Consider the following 21015-nt stretch of genomic DNA (forward strand, 5'->3'; position numbering starts at 1 on the left):
ATAGGTGACCCATGAAATACATTTCAGCCATAGGAAATTAAGGTCAACCAGTCAGTTTTGAAGTTTATTTGCCAATAAAAGTTCCTTGGGGCTTCTAATAAATTGATGGTGTTGGGCGAGGAATTAGACTTGTCAGTGTTTAGTTTTTGTCTGCTCCAAGTGCTGTCAGAACTCTGAAACTGCATTTGTGATATGTGTGTACACTTGTGAGGCAAATTGTACCAGTGCCACACTGGTGCAAGCATTCACTGAATTCATCTGAATCTCACGGGATCCAGGATGAGGTATCTAAATGGATACAAAATTGGCTTCTTAACAGAAGCCAGAGGGTGGTTGTAGAAAGTTGTTTTTCAAAATGGAGGCCTGTGACCAACGGTGTGCCTCAGGGAACAGTGCTGGGCCCACTGTTATTTGTCATTTATATTAATGATTTGGATGAGAATATAGGGGGCATGGTTAGTAAGTTTGCAGATGACACCACGATTGGTGGCATGGTGGACAGTGAGGAAGGTATCTCCAATTGCAGCGGGATCTTGATCAATTGGGCCAGTGGGCTGACGAATGGCAGATGGAGTTTAATTTAGACAAATGCGAGGTAATGCATTTTGGTAGATTGAACCAGGGCAGGACTTACTCAGTTAATGGTAGGGCGTTGGGGAGAGTTACAGAACAAAGAGATCTAGGGGTACATGTTCATAGCTCCTTGAAAGTGGAGTCACAGGTGGACAGAGTGGTGAAGAAGGCATTCGGCATGCTTGATTTCATCGGTCAGAACATTGAATACAGGAGTTGGGACGTCTTGTTGAAGTTGTACAAGACTTTGGAAAGGCCACACTTGAAATACTGTGTGCAATTCTGGTCACCCTATTGTAGAAAGGATATTATTAAACTAGAAAGAGTGCAGAAAAGACTTACTAGGATGCTACCAGGACTTGATGGATTGAGTTATAAAGAGAGGCTGAATAGACTGGGACTTTTTTCTCTGGAGCGTAGGAGGCTGAGAGGTGACCTTATAGAGGTCTATAAAATAATGAGGGGCATAGATCAGCTAGATAGTCAATATCTTTTCCCAAAGGTAGGGGAGCCTAAAACTAGAGGGCATAGGTTTAAGGTGAGAGGGGAGAGATACAAAAGTGTCCAGAGGGCAATTCTTTCACACAACATCTGGATAGAAATTGTCCCACTGGGCAGGCGTAGCATGGGTTCATGAAAGCAGGTCATGTTTAACTAATTTACTGGAATTCTTTGAAAACATTACGAGTGTAGTGGGCTTGAATATAGGATGCCCAGGGGGCAGTATCCAGGCAGTACCAGGGGGCAGTGCTGGGAGAGTGCTGGTGGCACATAAGGAGGGGGAGTGGGAAGTGCGGGAGAGGTGAGGTTCCATTCTAACTTTAAAAATGGTGCCCCATTCTTTAAAATACTAAGTTGCTGATGGAGCTAGCTCAAACAGAGCCCACCACGCCAACATGAAGTCGTAGGACCCACTCATTTAAATTGTTTTTAGCTAAGTTCTCAGCAATATGGAAGAGAAAGCTGCTATTAGTGCCAACATCTGCAATGCTGCTTTTCCCACCCACTGCTACACTCGGCATAAAAAAGGGAAGATTCCAACCAAGGTGTCTACAAAGGGATTTAAATAGGTTAAGTGAGTGGACAAAAATTTGGTCAATGGAGTATAATGTGGGAAAATATGAACTTGTCCACTTTGACAGGAAGAATAGAAAAGCAGTATATTATTTGAATCGAGAGAGATTACTGAATTCTACAGTATAGAAGGTACATGAATCACACAAAGTGAGCATGCAGGTGCAGCAAGTAGTTAAGAAGGTAAGTGAGTAAATGGCTTTATTTATTTAAATGGTTTTTCTATATCTATCTTGAACAGAAGCCAGGTTTAGAATTGATTTAAAATCTCTATCAAAAAGGTTATGTTTCATTTACTGTGAGTCATTGGGTTAAATAAGTTAAATACTTAGTGCTTGTTGGCTTTGTCACTCATGGATTTTGCTGTCAACTTTATTTTGTCAGTCTCATCATTTTGCATTCTTTGCCCTGTCACTTCTCCAACCACAAATAAAAAGGCCTGGATGAGAAAAACCCGTTCACCCATTGAGCTATCTGATTCCACAATCCGTTTGTGGCCACTGCAATCATGCAGAGAGTTGGACGGAAGGGTGGTGGGTTAGTGGTGGGGACAGTGGTGGGTTAGGAAGGAGACCAAAATTTCTCAGAGCTCCCTTCACTCTGCTAGCTGTAACCTCAAGGGAAGCCTATTGGAGACCCTACTTACATGGCAATGGTACAACAGTAGACTGCAAAACAGGAGGAAATCCATTGCCTAGTCTTCTCTCATTCAGGCTCTGCAACTATTTCCAATATGCCTGCAATATTTTCCTCACCTTAATATGACCTCGCAATATCTCTAGATTCCTCAATCCTTTTATTTGTGACAAGTATTGATTCTATTAAAAGGCATCAATTGATTCAGAACTCATTATTTTTTCTTACTGGACTGTTGCACATACTCTGTATCCTAAGGGGATTCTAATCTCTAATTTTAGTTGCAGCTTGCGACTCTTTTTAATTACGTCCTTGAGTTCTAAGCTCATAGTCCAAACTAATTAGCTTGCAGAGCATCTGGAAGACAAGCAGCTGGATGAGACGATGCTGTATTATCTCCCTGATAAAAATAAGGGTACCTTGTGCATCAGGGCTGTACAGTGCTCTATAATTGACGAAACCAGTACTTTAGCCAATCCCATGCTCTGAAGTATGAAGTTTCACACAGGTGATGATGCATGAATCGTGGGCAGTATATGCTCAAGTTGGGATGGTGTGTGATTTGGAGGGAAACTAGGAGATGGTGTTGTTCTCTTGCGTCTGATGCCTATGTCTTTCTAGGTGGTGAAGGTTGAGGTGCTGTCAAAATATCAGGTTAAGAGCTGCTGACTGCCTTCAAGTAGCGTCAGTCATGATCAATTTCCTGACACCTCCTCAAATTAGCTAATCAAACATTTGGTCCCTTCATCTAAAGCATTAATATAGCTTGCAAATAATTGAGACCCCAGCACTGATCCCTGTGGCACTCCACTAGTAACAGCTTGCCAAGCCAGAATTGACCCATTTATTCCTACTCTCTGCTTTCTGTTAGCTCATCAATCCCCTATTCATTCTATTATGTTGTTCCTCACACTATGAGCTCTTATTTCATTTGGTAACCTTTGTACAGCTAATAAGCAGAGCAAGTAGCACAGGCTGCAAGCCTGTCTTTTTATAATGAGCTAATCACACCAATTTCACATGGTCCCCACAACATAATTCCATTTTCAGCTGCAATCTAGTTTCTGGACTGTAAGTTTATTATTTCACAAATGGAGAGCTGAACTTATCCAGTGTGATGACTTCAGTCAGGCAAATGAGGTTGGCCTGCTAGAGTATGAACTCCCAATTGAGTCCTGACCCCCTTAATCACATTTTAATTTGAGATGCTTTAAGTTTCCTTTCCGCTTTGTCTTTTGTTTTGGGCGGTTCCCCTTCTTTTAGGGAGCTGCCCTTTTTGAATTGTCCCTAAGTTAAGTTGATATTGTTTAATTAGTTCAACACAAAAAGATGTCCCTGATTGCATCCTCACAAAAAGATATCACTGATTGAGTCCTAATTGATGGTCTAATCAGGGAACCTCATGTTCCTTATTTAAAGTAGGTGTGTTTGTCTCTCTGCCTGCTGAAGCAGGGAGCACACAGAGAGCACTCTGTTAAAAGGAACAATTTAAACTAAATATTTTAAATGAGTCCCTTTGAAGAGCCTGTGCAATATTGATACTTCTGTTTGTTGAAGCTAATTGCTTTTGAAGACTGTTTCATTAAAAAAAATTACAGGTGAACAGTTTGTCAAAGAAAAGCATTGCATTTGAAATCATTGCAATGTGCAGAGGAACAAGCCTCCACTAAATGGGAACGGAAAAATATTTTACTGAAGTTTACCTTTTGATAATCTATTATTTTTATTATACACTTCATGGGTTATTACTCATGTGAGATTCCAAAGTGACCAAAAGTTTCCCAAACATTTTGGAAATACAAATGAGAATTTGAAAAATTGCTGCATTTTTTTCAGTCATAAAGCAGATTGTGTATTGCGGCTGGATGATGGAGTGAGTTGATGTACTTGACAAACCATTTCCACATACAGTTCCTCCAGAAGCTATCTCTGAGTTAATTCAGTTAACATTGTAAATAAATATTATAAATCAACAATGACAACTTATATTTAGATAACACCTTTAAAGTAATGAAATGTCCCAAGGCATTTCTCTGGAGCATTATTAAACAATGCATGATGCCGTCTGAAATTGTTTGTTGAAGCCTTTGAGTGCTACGTTCACATGCCATTTCCATGTTGATTTGAAAACAGGTTTTATATGATTCATTGCAGAATATAGAGGGAGATGTGCAACATGGTTTTACTGTGATCTGGGATGAAAAATGAAGGAAGGAGACATGAATACTGGGACACAATTTCTTGCACCTCATCTCCCCTTGAAGAAGCGCATCGGTTACCAAATTAGAAGGCAACAACTTTTAGGCATGTAAAGCATCCATCTGAAATGTGCACCCATGTGCAAGTTGTGGTCCCAATGCCATTGAAGAATCCCAACTGAAATTTATATGCACAACTTCCATTGTGTAAGATATATTGTCTTGCTGCTAGTCTGAATTGGATGAGGCAGCGGTCTTTAAAGAGATCGCTGACAATAGCTCAAAAAAGGACCACATTTACGTGGAGTTATAAGGAGGAAGACAAGGAATGCTCCCTCCACTCTGCTGCCACATGCCCTCATCGCTTCCCAATCCTTGCCCATGCTCTGGCTACAGTGCCCTGATGCAAGGTATTACTTCAGGCATATATCCCACATCTGTAATATCTTCTATATTATGTGCAGTGACACAACCTGAACTAGTAGCACCAAGAGAGAAATCACATGAAGGTGTCTTCATTATCATTGTCTCCTTGCTGTTCACCCAGTACATGGTCAGTTTGGCACCTGAAGGGAGAATAGCAGAAGGTGAGGCTGTGATTTGGGGGTGGTTTGGAGCCGTGCTGTGATTTGGAGCTCAAGTAACTCAGCTGGTAAAGCATCGGGCTTACAGTCTGAGGATCAAATGTTCCAGTCCCTGTTCAAGCATGACTTTGACTGACCTTTGCAGACAGAGAAGTGGGTTTGCAGGGGACACAACCAGGAGAGAATAAATACAGACTGGGGAGTGAGGTTGACACCATTTACTATTGAAGAAGGCAGAGAGATCCATAAATGCTCTGAGTTTGAAAATAAAGTGAACCGTGACATTGCAGGAAAATTGTAAGGTGATTGCCTGGTGAGTATTGCTGCTTAGGGACTGAATCTAAACCAATGGGAAATTTGGAAAAAAACGTTCATAATATTAACAAGTAATAACAAGTAACAAGTGGGTAGTTGGTAATTCTTACCTTTTATTCTAAAATAAGGTTTATTATCACAAGTCATGTAGTACTAGTAGAGTTTATCAATATTGCGAAGGTTTATTAATAGTAGTAAGTTTTATTGCCATTGATAAATCTTTACTTATATTGGAACATAGGAACATAGGAATTAGGAGCAGAAGTAGGCAAATTCAGCCCCTCGAACCTACTCTGTCATTCAATCAGATCATAGCTGATCTCTCCATGGTCTCAAATCCACCTCCCCACTGTTCCCCAAATCCCTCTTTCCCTTTTTAAAAATTACAAATATATCTATCATCCTCTTGAAACCATTCAACAATTTAGATGGCACCGCGCTATGGGGCAGCGAGTTCCACAAATTCACCACCCTCTGCAAGAAATAGTTCCTCCTCATCTCAGTTTTAAATCTACCGCCTCTCAACCTATACCTGTGACTTGTTGTTCTAGATTGCCCCATAAGAGGAAACATTTGGTCTACATTTACTTTATCAATCTCTTTTAAAATTATATATAACTCGATCAGATCCCCCCTCATCCTTCTAAACTCCAGTGAGTACAAGCCCAAAATTTGGTACGGGCTAATTATCTGTAGTTAGGTTTAATCACAGTCATAGGGTTATCAGTTAATAAAGAAATGGCAGTGCTGCTCCAACCTCAAGCATGCCCATTCTGTGCTATGTGGGGACTCCGGGACATCAGTTGCAGCAGCTTGAGCTCTGGTTTGTGGAACTCAAGTGGCACTGCAGAAAATCCATGAGGTTGAGAGTTACATGCATAGCATGTTTATAGAGGTGGCCACCCTGCAGCGTAAGAATATGTTGGGACAAAGAGAAGGGGTGTCCACCAGATGGTTCAAAAGGAGCAAGCAGGTAGAGCAGAAGAGTCCTGAATGCATCTCACTCTCCAACCAGTGTTGAGTTCTGAATACTGATGAGAGTGATGGCTCATCTGGGGAGTGCAGTCAGAGCCAAGTGCATGATACCACAGCTGGCTCAGTTGCACAAGGAAGTCTGGAAGAGCAATGGTGAAAGGTGATTTGCTAGTTAGGGGAATGGGGCCACAGACAAGAATCCAGGGTGATGCGTTGCTTAACTGGTGACAGAGTCGAGGATGTAATTGAATGGTTGCAGAGCACCCTGAGGGGGGATGGTGAACAGCCAACAGTGACGGTCCACGTCGATACCAGTGCCATAGTGTTATGATCCCAGTTGTTATAACTGGATGAGAAGATCCCAGAGTGGAATCTTGGCTCAAACAATCGTAACGTTTACTGCCAATTAGCTCTAAACAAGAGAAAAACATTTATTAAACATGAAAAGTTTGACTATAATACAATACTCTTTCACTCCTAGTTATCTTCACAAATGTACACAGATCTCAAGGATAACACCCAACTCTGAAATCCAAATGGCAGATGTCACTCCATCGATCTTCGGTAGATTTGTCCTCAAATTTCCCTCAGATGATTGTCACACAAGTGTTTCCAAATTACACTCATAAAAAGACACTTTAAAATTTTCTTTTAACAAATACTTTTCATCAGCTGTTTTCATCAAGGATCCACCTCCAGGTTTACCAGCTCTCTTTTCAGTATCTCAGTTGTCTTGAATTGCCACAGCATCCAAACTTCTACACAAAATCTCAGGTGCTCAGTTAGTTCTAGTTCGGTTCTTGCACTCCTCAGTGTTGTATTTTTCTTTGTTGACAATCTGCCTTCGTTAGTTGGATACTATGGGCTTATCCCTCTCCTTCCAGAGGGAATGTTCACCCCGTTTATTCATCAAATAAACTCAGGCTTTCTTATTCATTGGGGTCCGCCATGCTCTTTCTGGAAGATTTACTTCCCTTATGTTTGTATGTTCCTCATCCTTGAGCTCAACCTGCAGTTTGGCTTCTAATGCTACAGTCTGTTTCTTTATCTTGTGCCTCCCTGAATTTTGTTTTAGTGAGTTGGGGGTTGCTTCTCTCATGCTCAAGATTCAACTTATTTTTTTATGTGTGAGCATAAAGCTCCAGCTTCATTCCTGCAGATCTTTTCTGGTTCTGTGACATTAAATGTTTGGCTCTGAAGTTCAGGATCAAACCCTGCTGCTGTCGCTTCTTCCCTGCATCTTTTGTTTAAAGTATGTTGGTGCTCATCTGGAGATTTGGCTGGTTTGATTGAAGATGAGTATTTTCTGCCACCTGCAAAGGAGCTGGAATAGCTGCCTCAGCAAAGAGTGAGGATAATTCGGAACCAAAACCCCAGTCAAGATCATCAACAATGGTGGATCTCTCGGGAGGCTGGGATTCAATGTAGTTGACTACAATGGTTGTTTGGACATTTTCTGCGGTTTTGGAGAGGTTGGGGACAAGATAGCATCTCTGCTTAGGAGAGAAAAGGGTTAATTGTAGATGACTTACATCATTTCAATTGTTTCCATGTAGCCATATCAGAGCTGCTCTTGAATCATAGGAACATTGGAACAGGAGTAGGCCATTCAGCCTGTCAAGCCTGCTCCACCATTTAATATGATCATAGTTGATTGGACACTTCAATGCCTTTGACACCCACAATGCCCATAATCCTTTACATTATGGTTAATCAGAAATCTGTCAATCTCTGCTTTAATCATACCCGATGATTGAGTTTCCACAGCCCTCTGGGGTGGAGAATTCCAAAGATTCACAACCCTCTGTGTAAAGAAATTTTTCCTCATTTCAGTGCTAAGTCACAGCTCCTTATTTTGAAATTGTGCCCCCTGGTTCTAAACTCCACAACCAAGGGAAACAGCTTACCTGCATCTACCCTGCTGCAAAGGAGAAATTGGTCGAGAAACAGTGTTTCAGTGTATGAGAGATTTAGTAGCCCATTTACATTCTTTCAAAAAGCAGGTAATCATTCAACAGCATGTCAGAGATTGGATGAAATTGGCAGAGGAGAATACTCCTAAATTACCTACACTAGGGGATAAGGTGATGGTAAAACTCATGGCAGATATAAAAGGGCTAGGGGTCTGATGGAAGGGGCCTTTTAGCGTGATTGCCACAGGACAAACATGTGCCCTAATTGATGTGAAGTACAGTCCGTGATGGTGGCACTGAACACAGCTGAAGCTATATCTTAATGAACACTCCAGCAATAATGAAATTGTCCCGGTTGATGGATGATCCAATAGAACAGGGGATCCTCATAGCTTTTGTAGCTGCATTACTGATAATAGGAATAATTTGGACTTGCAGACGAATTGCTAGATTTGACTAAATCATGGCACCAGAAAATCAAGGTAATATTAGAATAGAGGAAATAGAAATGATTACTTAATGTGATACTAACTTAAGTGCCGCAGAGCACCTTGTTTATGTTTACAGAATTTGTATGAAGATACCAAGATAGCTACGACATCAAGGGAAGACATCAAAGGAAGACATCAAGGGAAGATGACAACCAACAATCAAATCCCAAGACCGATTGTCAAGTTCCAGACTTGAAATTAAAGACATCATGATTGTTGCGGGGATTTGTAATAAATTTTTATCTTTCCTAATATTGGCCAGCAGCTGGGAGATATAAAAGAGAGTTTGGAGATTGTCAGTTGATAATCATCAAAATGATTGTAAACTTTTATGTTCTTTTGTTGTTGAATTTATTATTTGCAATAAAGACTGTCCATCGGGAACTGCATACTAATACTTTTTTTTAACAGAAACCCTACAGTGCAGAAGGAGGCCATTCGGCCCATCGAGTCTGCACCGACCACAATCCCACCCAGGCCCTACCCCCACATATTTACCCGCTAATCCCTGTAACCTACGCATCAGGACTCTAAGGGGCAATTTTTAACCTGGCCAATCAACCTAGCCCGCACATCTTTGGACTGTGGGAGGAAACCGGAGCACACGGAGGAAACCCACGCAGACACGAGGAGAATGTGCAAACTCCACACAGACAGTGACCCGAGCTGGGAATCGAACCCGGGACCCTGGAGCTGTGAAGCAGCAGTGCTAACCACTGTGCTACCGCGCCGCACCCATTTGTATATGGTATACACTTATGCCAGAACTGCCAATTGATCTAAATGTTGGGTTTGCTCGCATACTCCTATGCATACTGAGGGAAGACTAGCTTTGCATCCAGTGCCTCTCTCATGGTCAGGTTTAATTGTGTGGGGTCAGCTTACTCAGTCCTTTGGAGATCATAAGACAGTAGCATTGGGTTTTTCTCGAGCTTGTGTTAGAGTAGACTTTCATGGAAACAGATCCTGTACAGGTGGGCCAGGTCACGTGAATATTCACCTGTTTTCAATACATTCAGTCCAGCACCCAGCCTTATTTTAAATGAAGCAGAATCAAAACCGAAAGGGATATTGTGTGTTGAGAATGAAAAAGATCCTGGAGGGGACTTGGGCACAAGCATCACTCAGTAGATTTAACCAGCTGGATATGTATGAATCCACCCAGTAATGATTGATCCTGCAATATTCCATATTGTTTCAAGGGGGAGCACACTTATCCAACTCTCAATGGCACATGTTGTATCTGTGGAAACAAGGCATATCCATGGCTACCTATTGGATGGAAGAGGTCGTATTACCTTGGATATATGGTTCCATATATTTATCATTCTAACCAGCTCCCGTTCTGGGAGAAATCAACATGTCCTTGTGGGAATAGACCACTTCCTTGAAATGATTATGCCCCCGTATGCATATGGAAGACTGATAACTGAGATTGAAACCATTAGGTCAGTTTTGGAACAGGTTGCCAATCGTACAGATACAGCCCTCACTGAAATCAGTGATGAGGTGGTTGCAATGTGCACGGTGGTACTACAGAATCGAATGGCACTAGACTTTATTTTGGCAGCTAAGGGTGGAACATGCGCTTTGATTGAATCAAAGTGTTGCACATCTATACCTGACACTTCAGAGAACATAACCACACACACATAGTCACACACATTAGAGAGGAGGTTGAAAAGCTTAAACAACCAGCATCCTTTACTTTGTGGAACTGGGCAACTGGTTGGATGGGTTCTCTGGGAACAAACATAATACAAGGAATTGTGTTCTTCTTCATTGTTATCTTAATGTTTATTGTAATTATACAGATGTTTAAATGCTGCTGTTCTTTAGCAGCAAAGTCCATAGGGGGTGCAGCAGCAATGGCATCAATCCATGTGGAAAAATAGATATCCCGAGTACCAAGCACTCCTCCAGCGTATATGTACTGCAGACATCTATTTAATGGCCTACATGAGATAATATTACTTTTCCTTATAGAAACCATAGAACCATAGACAATTACAGCTCAGAAACAGGCCTTTTGGCCCTTCTTGTCTGTGCCGAACCATTTTTTGCCTAGTCCCACTGACCTGCACTTGGACCATATCCCTCCACACCCCTCTCATCCATGAACCCATCCAAGTTTTTCTTAAATGTTAAAAGTGACCCTGCATTTACCACTTTATCCGGCAGCTCATTCCACACTCCCACCATTCTCTGCGTGAAGAAGCCCCCCCTAATATTCCCTTTAAACTTTTCTCCTTTCACCCTTAACCCATGCCCTCTGGTTTTTTTCTCCCCTAGCCTCAGCGGAAAAAGCCTGCTTGCATTCACTCTATCTATACCCATCAAAATCTTATACACCTCTATCAAATCTCCCCTCAATCTTCTACGCTCCAGGGAATAAAGTCCCAACCTATTCAATCTCTCCCTGTAACTCAGCTTCTCAAGTCCCGGCAACATCCTTGTGAACCTTCTCTGCACTCTTTCAACCTTATTTACATCCTTCCTGTAACTAGGTGACCAAAACTGTACACAATACTCCAAATTCGGCCTCACCAATGCCTTATATAACCTTACCATAACACTCCAACTTTTATGCTCGATACTCCGATTTATAAAGGCCAATGTACTAAAGGGGGCACTCTTTACGACCCTATCCACCTGTGACATCACTTTTAGGGAATTCTGTACCTGTATTCCCAGATCTCTCTGTTCAACTGCACTCTTCAGAGTCCTACCATTTACCCTGTACGTTCTACTTTGGTTTGTCCTTCCAATGTGCAATATCTCACACTTGTCTGCGTTAAATTCCATTTGCCATTTTTCAGCCCATTTTTCTAGTTGGTCCAAATCCCTCTGCAAGCTTTGAAAACCTTCCTCACTGTCCACTACACCTCCAATCTTTGTATCATCAGCAAACTTGCTGATCCAATTTACCACATTATCATCCAGATCATTGATATAGATGACAAACAACAATGGACCCAACACCGATCCCTGCGGCACACCACTAGTCACAGGCCTCCACTCAGAGAAGCAATCCTCCACAACCACTCTCTGGCTTCTTCCATTGAGCCAGTGTCTAATCCAATTTACTACCTCCCCATGTATACCTAGCGACTGAACCTTCCTAACTAACCTCCCATGAGGGACCTTGTCAAAGGCCTTGCTGAAATCCAGGTAGACAACATCCACCGCCTTCCCTTCATCCACTTTCCTGGTAACCTCCTCGAAAAACTCTAATAGATTGGTCAAACATGACCTACCACGCACAAAGCCATGTTGACTCTCCCTAATAAGTCCCTGTCTATCCAAATATTTGTAGATCCTATCCCTTATCACATCTTCCAGTAACTTGCCCACCACCGACGTCAAACTTATTGGCCTATAATTTCCCGGATTTCTTTTGGAACCTTTTTTAAACAACGGAACAACATGAGCCACCCTCCAATCATCCGGCACCTCCCCCGTGAATACTGACATTTTAAATGTGTCTGCCAGGGCCCCTGCAAGTTCAACACTAGCTTCCCTCAAGGTCCGTGGGAATACCCTGTCTGGTCCTGGGGATTTATCCACTCTGATTTGCCTCAAGACAGCGAGCACCTCCTCCCCTTTAATCTGTAAAGGTTCCATGACCTCCCTACCTGTTTGCCCTATTTCCGTAGACTCCATGCCCGTTTCCTCAGTAAATACGGATGCAAAAAAACCATTTAGTATCTCCCCCATCTCTTTTGGTTCCATACACAGTGTACCACTCTGGTCTTCAAGAGGACCAATTTTATCCCTCACTATCCTTTTGCTCCTAACATACCTATAGAAGCTCTTTGGATTTTCCTTCACTCTGTCCGCCAAAGCAACCTCATGTCTTCTTTTAGCCCTCCTGATTTCCCTCTTAAGTAGCTTCTTGCACTTTTTATACTCCTCGAGCATCTGATCTGTTCCTTGCTGCCTGTACATTTCATACAACTCTCTCTTCCTCTTAATCAGTGTTACAATTTCCCTTGAGAACCAAGGTTCCTTATTCCTATTTACTTTGCCTTTAATCCTGACAGGAACATACAAACTCTGCACTCTCAAAATTTCTCCTTTGAAGGCCTCCCACTTTCCATTTACATCCTTACCAGAGAACAGCCTGTGCCAATCCGCACTTCCCCGATCCCTTCTCATTTAATCAAATTTAGCCTTTTTCCAGTTCAGAACTTCAACCCGAGGACCAGATCTATCCTTATCCATGATCAGGTTGAAACTAATGGCATTATGATCACTGGATCCAAAGTGTTCCCTCACACTCACATCCATCACCTGCCCTAACTCATTTCACAATAGGAGATCCAATATCGCATCCTCTCTAGTTGGCACCTCTATATACTGATGTAGAAAATTCTCCTGTACACATTTTACAAACTCTATCCCGTCTAAACCTTTAACAGTATGCGATTATGATTTTAGCATTAGTGGGGATTATAAATTTAAATGCAGTTATGCACAATTAATACAGTATTAGTAATGACAATCAAAGAAGAAAGAAGTTAAGAAGCCAAATCAACTTTTAGGATTTAAGAATATTTCCTCAGATACCTTTATGTACTGGCCTAGTATTGGGCAAGCCAAAGGCCGGAAGGGGGGTTTGTAAGAGAGAAATTCTAATAGGTTAGTGAAGATTTTTAAACCATTAGACATTAAGGCACTGACAGAACTACCAGCATTGAGTTATAAGCCTACAAGAAGTAGCTTGCATACATATGAAATGCACAATAGATATAAACAAGAGATTATGATTTAAAAACACATATGCCAATATTTTGAATGGATTATTTTTTTTTAGGAATCATTGTTCACTTTAGCCAAAGGCAGATTGCTGCAAAGCATCATGGTAAAGGGCATTACAACAAGTCCCTCATGGTAGGCTGGTGAAAAAGGTTGGATCTCATGGGATAAAGGGGGAGGTGGCTAGATGGGTGGAGAACTGGCTTGGGCACAGAAGACAGAGGGTGGTAGTGGAAGGGTCTTTTTCCGGCTGGAGGCCTGTGACTAGTGGTGTTCCGCAGGGCTCTGTATTGGGACCTCTGCTGTTTGTGATTTATATAAATGATCTGGAAGAAGGTGTAACTGGGGTGATCAGTAAGTTTGCGGACGACACAAAATTGGCAGGACTTGCAGATAGTGAGGAGCATTGTCAGAAGCTACAGAAGGATATAGATAGGCTGGAAATTTGGGCAAAGAAATGACAGATGGAGTTCAATCCTGATAAATGCGAAGTGATGCATTTTGGTAGAAATAATGTAGGGAGGAGCTATATGATAAATGGCAGAACCATAAAGGGTGTAGATACGCAGAGGGACCTGGGTGTGCAAGTCCACAGATCCTTGAAAGTGACGTCACAGGTGGAGAAGGTGGTGAAGAAGGCATATGGCATGCTTGCCTTTATAGGACGGGGCATAGAGTATAAAAGTTGGGGTCTGATGTTGCAGATGTATAGAACGTTGGTTTGGCCGCATTTGGAACACTGCGTCCAGTTCTGGTCGCCACACTACCAGAAGGACGTGGAGGCTTTGGAGAGAGTACAGAGGAGGTTTACCAGGATGTTACCTGGTATGGAGGGGCTTAGTTATGAGGAGAGATTGGGTAAACTGGGGTTGTTCTCCCTGGAAAGACGGAGGATGAGGGGAGACTTAATAGAGGTGTATAAAATTATGAAAGGCATAGATAGGGTGAACGGTGGGAAGCTTTTCCCCAGGTCGGTGGTGACGTTCACGAGGGGTCATAGGTTCAAGGTGAAGGGGGGGAGGTTTAACACAGATATCAGACGGACATATTTTACACAGAGGGTGGTGGGGGCCTGGAATGCGCTGCCAGGCAAGGTGGTGGAGGCGGACACACTGGGAACGTTTAAGACTTATCTAGACAGCCATATGAACGGAGTGGGAATGGAGGGGTACAAAAGAATGGTCTAGTTTGAGACCATTGCCAGGGAGCGGCGCGGGCTTGGAGGGCCGAAGGGCCTGTTCCTGTGCTGTATTGTTCTTTGTTCTTTGTACAACAAAGCCATATTCTAAGAGAATATTGAAGCCTTGGGAAAAGCAAGGTTTCATCACCTCATGGTTAGAACATTTAGAACACTTAACCAGACTTCATGAATAGGGTTTATTCATTGTCCAGATAAGATGGATGCATGCCCAGACGTGAAATCATGTGTTAATCTGGTTTGGCAGTGACCTTTGGGGGAACTTAAGGGAATGTTCACGTTGAACTTTGGGCTCATGTCTCTGGTTACTAAGGGATACAAGAAGTCAGGTTAACCAAGACAGGAGTTAGCTTCCAGATTCTACGGATTAATAAATTGTCATTATGCCAGATGGTAAGATGCGATTAGCTAAGTTGTATGACAGGTATTATTGTTGATTTATGTATATTGAAGATGGTTGATTTAAAGCTAATGAAAGACAGGAGTAATTGATAAGAAAACCTATAATTGATCTGTTTTGAATTATGTACATCAAAATTCATTGGAGAGGTCTAGCTGTTCCATCTTGGGAGCTGCTCCGACCCTTTGTTGATTTCTCCTAGCGGCCGCTGGTCAAAATAAAGGTTACATCTTTAAACTGAGACACTGACTTCATAAGTCTTATATTGTCTGAAATTTCGGTGATACCTGGCCACCTCGGAAACCCCATCAACACTTGTCTATCCCTTTATTTTGTAGTTTTTTTTTAAGAAGTGCTCAACATTTTGCAATCTGACTAGGTCCTTTGACTCTGTTTTTCATCATGCTATGACTAGGAGTTGAAGTCATTCAGGATCACATAGTGGTGTCTGTAGACAGAGGTCTTTAGTCACAGATCCTGATCTGTCAGCACCGTAACACTGGCTCCTGTGTCTAATTTGAAATTCCTGAGGTGACATTCATAGATAAGTCAGCTTTGATCAACAGGTATTTTGGGCCTGTCTTCAGATCAAATGCCTTAGAAAAGTTCTCAAAGATAGTGGAGATCAAGAAGTGAGAAGAAGTGGTCATTCAGTCTCTTATAAGCTCTAACTTAAGGTTACTATGGTCACAACCTTCAATCAATCTATATAACTAATTTATGAAAGAGTGTGTGGGTTACCTGGAGTTTTTCACTCACTTGTTAAAAGTTGTTTGCTCCAAAATTTTATTTCTTCTTCGAATATGTAGATGTCAAAGGACTTCATGACCTCTTCGAAGCTATCAGAATATGAATTTATTTCTTGTCTGGCAATTTTGTCATCACCTACTGGACCTACTGAATAAAGTAGTGTATTCACTTGTTCAGCCTGTTTTGTTATTAAAGCCTGATGTCATCATATATCTTAAACATCTTCTCCACAATGCCCATTTTTGCAACTGGCTTGGCCCTTCCATCTGCTTTAATTGGTTCAGCAGTGATGAGTTACAATCCATGGCTATTTACAGCACAAGGAAATGCAGCTATTTTTTTCTCTTCCCATATCTATTGGGATTGATGGGCTCCGTCACAGTTACAGAGCCATTTTAAACTTCAGCAATTTTGCAAAAAATCTTTTGAATGAATAACTTTGTCCAGCTAGCTGCTTTCCAAAACTTGGAGAGTCAAATCATTTGCTCTCACTTCTCATTAAAAATGTTTTTTTTTCGTTCACGAATGTTATTTTGGTGCTGTGTCTGGATCCGGGCTGCAACATTCTTCAAGCCACGCTGGTTAAAACAATTGGTCTGCCTGTGCTATCTGATTATTGCATCAAATTTAATTCAGCTTTTGTTTGGAGGGGGTTGCTCACAATTTTGTAATCTGGCCAGGTCCTTTGACTGTGTTTTCGATCAGGTCTCACAACGGACCTCCACCTGCTGTGGTGGAGTTCTCTTATGCTGCATAGTGGATATTTCTTCTGCCCTTCAAAACCAGTAATGGAGCTCCTTAGGCAATCTTCAGTGGAGTAATTTTTAAAAATTCATTCATGGGAGATGGGTGTTCCTGGCTGGCCAGCATTTCTTGCCCATTCCTATTTGCCCTTGTGAAGGTGGTGTTGAGCTGCCTTCTTGAATCCATGGTTATCAAGCACTTCTCTCCGATCAGACTGCAATTTCTTTACTTCTTCATTTTTAGGGATTTTGAGGTCCTTCTCCTGTTGCCATCACATTATGTTGTCTCCTGGAAAGGTCTAGGGCAATGATTCCTAACCTTTTCAGTAACACAACACACATCAATGAGACAAGCAATTCCACAGCACACCCATGTTTTTTCAGCCAAATCGATGGCTGGTAAATGTCCCACAATCCAGTAGTGAACCGGCAGTGGCCAATCACATACAAGGGGCGGGGCATAGGGTGCACCATAATTCAGCAATCCACAACAAACGATATGTTTCCTCATTATGTGACAATTTGTCCTGTGTGCTCAGTTTAAGTTGGCATTCAGACAGCACTTCAGTTTAATTCAAAGATGTTATATTCAGAGCAACAATAATTTGAGTTAAAAAACTAATAGGTACTAGACGTGAAGATATGCCAAGCAATGCCAACCAGAAAACAAGAAAAAACATATGCAAGATGAAAATCTTGGATAGCATGTCTCTTTTTTAGCAATACTTAAGTTCTGTACTACTAAACAACCATTAATATTCATATTTAACTAGTCTGATTAATCCAACTGAGCGAGAAGAAGGAATGCTCACCGTGCTTCATTTGAAGCATGGGTGATCTCTCACTTTCAGCATCAGCATTTCCCTTCAACACCAGCCACCCACACCCAACGCTAACTTTATTCCAGAGACTCTTCCCTTGGGATTCTGGCAACCTTGAGTTCCCACCCAAATTCTTGCTCCCGCCTCAAAGCTTTGAGCAGGAGACAGCCCTGCCAAATGAGAACCGGAAGATAAAATGGCATGAGGTGAGAATGGGGAAATGGGGGATAATTCCTGTTATATTGGAATGTATTTATGTAGTCAGGAATTTCTGTTATCAGTCATTGCACATGTTGTAGTTTCGGTTTAGTATCACTAACTCATCACGTCCTGTACTGTGTAGTACACTCACACAATCTGACTTCATTATTTAAAAAATCCTTTCAATCTCAAAATCAATGGAAGCATTTTCTTCATGCGATAAAAGGATTGACTTCTCTACGTGAGCTGTACTGGATATAAGCCTGAATATATCAATAGAGGAATTGCTTCATACAGCTTCCCATCCCCCGAAGCCCCCAACATCACACACATGCACACCCCTACACCTGGAGCTGCCATTGTTCATACCGCTGTACTGACCCGAACACACATTTTAATCGCTGAAATGAACAGAGGTTCTGAGCAAAACTCAATACAAACACTAAAGCCGATATAGGCCCTAAAGTACTCTGAATATTTGCTTAAACGTCCTGTCTTGCTGACGGTTATGAATATCAGCTGTCAATTATATCCCAGCGCAAAAACAACTTCTGCGTGGAAACATATTGATGTGATGTGAAATATTGAATTTAAATAAAGTACATCTCTGCACGGTAATATCCATCCGAACATTGTGCACTTTAACATTTTGATAAATTGGAATGTCACTGATACTGACCATCAGCAGGATCCTGGACCTAGAGGATGCTCTATGTTTCTGCAGCGGGCACTGGCTGAATCTGCGCTGGGCAAGTCTCCTCCTTGGCAAGACCTTGGCAGAAGGTGCCAATCAGACTCAGACTGGCACTGGCCTTACAGATATTGGGGGTTCTCCACCCACAGTGCCCTACTCCACGCACAGTCATCGGGGTCTCCCCCCGCCCCCACATCCAGCCCACCACAAAGGTATTAGGGGTCTCCTTGCCCCCACACTCCACAGCACAATCACTGAGGGCGGGGGGGACATCCCCTCTCCCCCTCTCTGCCCTCCCCCCAAACCCCACATTCCTCCCTACTCCATGGCACAATCATTGGGGGATCTCTCCACCATGGCCAACAAACACTGCAATCCCCTCCCGCACCAACACCCCCACCCAATCCTCTCCCCCTCCATCCCCACCTCCCAGTACCCCTAGTCAGAGCATGGTCACCCCCACATCACTCTCGTCATCCCCAGGAGCGCTAGGTATAGCCCCTGGGAGCATGCCTGAGATGACTCCTGTTATGTGTGGTGGTGGGGAGGTGGGGAGAGTGTCAAGACCTTCAAAAGGAGGGACTTGGCAGTGACAGGGCAGTGGTCATTGTGGGGAGAGGCGACAGTGAGGGGGGAGCAGGAAGTGAGACGGGAGTGTGCAGTGAGGGGAAAGATTGGGCATAATTATACCATTATCATTTCAACCCACTGCTGGCCATGGCACAGTCATGGCACTCCCAATAATGGTTTCCACCATCTCCTTCATACATGCAGGGGTGCCTGACTACCTCTGGTTAGCTCCTACGACCACCAATAGGCATCACCTTGTCCTGCAAGAGAAAGAGATATGCCAGTGAGTGTGCTGCAATGTGTTTTGGTGATGTGATAGTCATGTCTGAATAGCAGGCATTGTGTGAAAGCTGTGGAATATGTGTGCGAGGCAGACAACCGTGCTAAGTGTATGAGCTGTGTGATGAATGCAAGTTTTTATAATATGCTTATATTTTGGAACTGTCTCTTTAATTCAAGGTAAAATGGGATAGTGAAGGGAGTCATGTGATCTCTGCTGAATTCTGACTGATAGCAAGGCTGGGTGGCTTCGTTACTATGGGAACAGGAGGGTGAAAGATGAGACTTATGGGGAACAAAGTGTAAAATGTTCATACCTGAAACAAAGGCAAGAGCAACTATGCTGATTGTGGATGGACCTTAGATCTCCAACTCTTTGAACGAAAAAGAGAGTGAGAAAGAGACGTCTCACACAGAGAGAGAGAGGGAGAGAGAGAGACGAAAGACTGCAGCTAGTGTGGTCAACAGATCTCCATTCTGAGAGCTACAAGCAGCAATGGAAAGGCTCGCTGGAATTCTATTGCCCCGCCTGCCATGGGAATCGAAGCGGGCAGACAATGGGAAGGCCCATTGACCTCAGGAGGGATTTTCCGGTCTTGGATTGACCGAAGCCCATAAAATCCCGCCCACGGTCTCTGGTCAAAGGTACACATGGCAATCTAAAGAATCTAGATTCATCCTGGCATGGCCAATGGGGTGAAAGGAATCACTGGATGGGACCTACTAGTGGTATTTGGATCAGGATTTCTCCAAAAACTGAGAGAAGCACCTTTTGGCGGTCACTCAATGTTACAACTCAGCAAAGTAAGGGAAGCAAGCCCATTGGAAGCTGGGAGGGATTTTGGACTGGTTCTTGTGAAAACATTCTGCAGAGAGTGGGGCAGAGTAAAGGAGAACTGTGTTGTGGGTTTTTTGGTTGTGTTGAAAGTTAAAAGGGGGTAGATATCTTTTCAGTAGTTTTGTGAATTAATTTCCTACTAAGTGTTTAGCCATGTTGCTTTTAGTTAGTTTGTTACAGTAAATGTCGTAAAACCTGAGGTTTTGTCATATAATTCCTTTACATTGGTCACTAGAAATGCAAATCTTTTGTTTAAAATTATTAATCTCTATGGATATGGTAACAGTCATTATTGAGAGGGATTATTGTTCAGTCAGTGCTGGAATTATGGTGATTGGGGCATTGTCTGAGACAGGTGGTGCAGTTGGTAGGATATGGCATTTGGTTATGCATTCACTGACTTGGACCACTCATGCAAGATCATTAAACATTATGTGGTATGGCATCCAGATCTTGATCCCTGCATGGCTATCTGCTCCCATTGCCTTCTGAGTGAGTTACTGAAAGGCCTCCTTGTTCCCTGGTGATACAGGACACTTCTCCTTTCCACCTCCTCCTGCAAAGTTTCCAGTGCACAATCCAAAACTGTTGTAGTTCACTCTCTCACACGTTATCCCATTCTTCAACATTTCCCAGGTCAGAGGCACTTCCTGCAGGCTGTCGACACTTGTTCTAGCCACAATGTACCTCCGCTTTAAGAGGTACAATCTAGCTTTAACTGGTGCAAGCCAACTCATGATACGAAGCCCTGTTCAGATGTCCAGCCAATGAACTGCATAGTTAGCACTGTTACCATAGTTAATCATACTGCACTAAACTGGCAGCATGATGTTGGCATGCTGTCTGCATTTCAATCAACAGACACAGATCACAATGCCTGCACCTTTTACTGGGAACAGTTAAACTTTCACATGTAAGAAGTTTAAATGTTATCATGAATTTTGTGTGCAGGATTAGTTTTGGAATATTCTAAAATTCAGTTAATACACCAAGGGATAATGTCT

The sequence above is a fragment of the Mustelus asterias genome, chromosome 16 (assembly GCF_964213995.1).
Source record: "Mustelus asterias chromosome 16, sMusAst1.hap1.1, whole genome shotgun sequence".
NCBI lineage: Eukaryota > Metazoa > Chordata > Chondrichthyes > Carcharhiniformes > Triakidae > Mustelus > Mustelus asterias.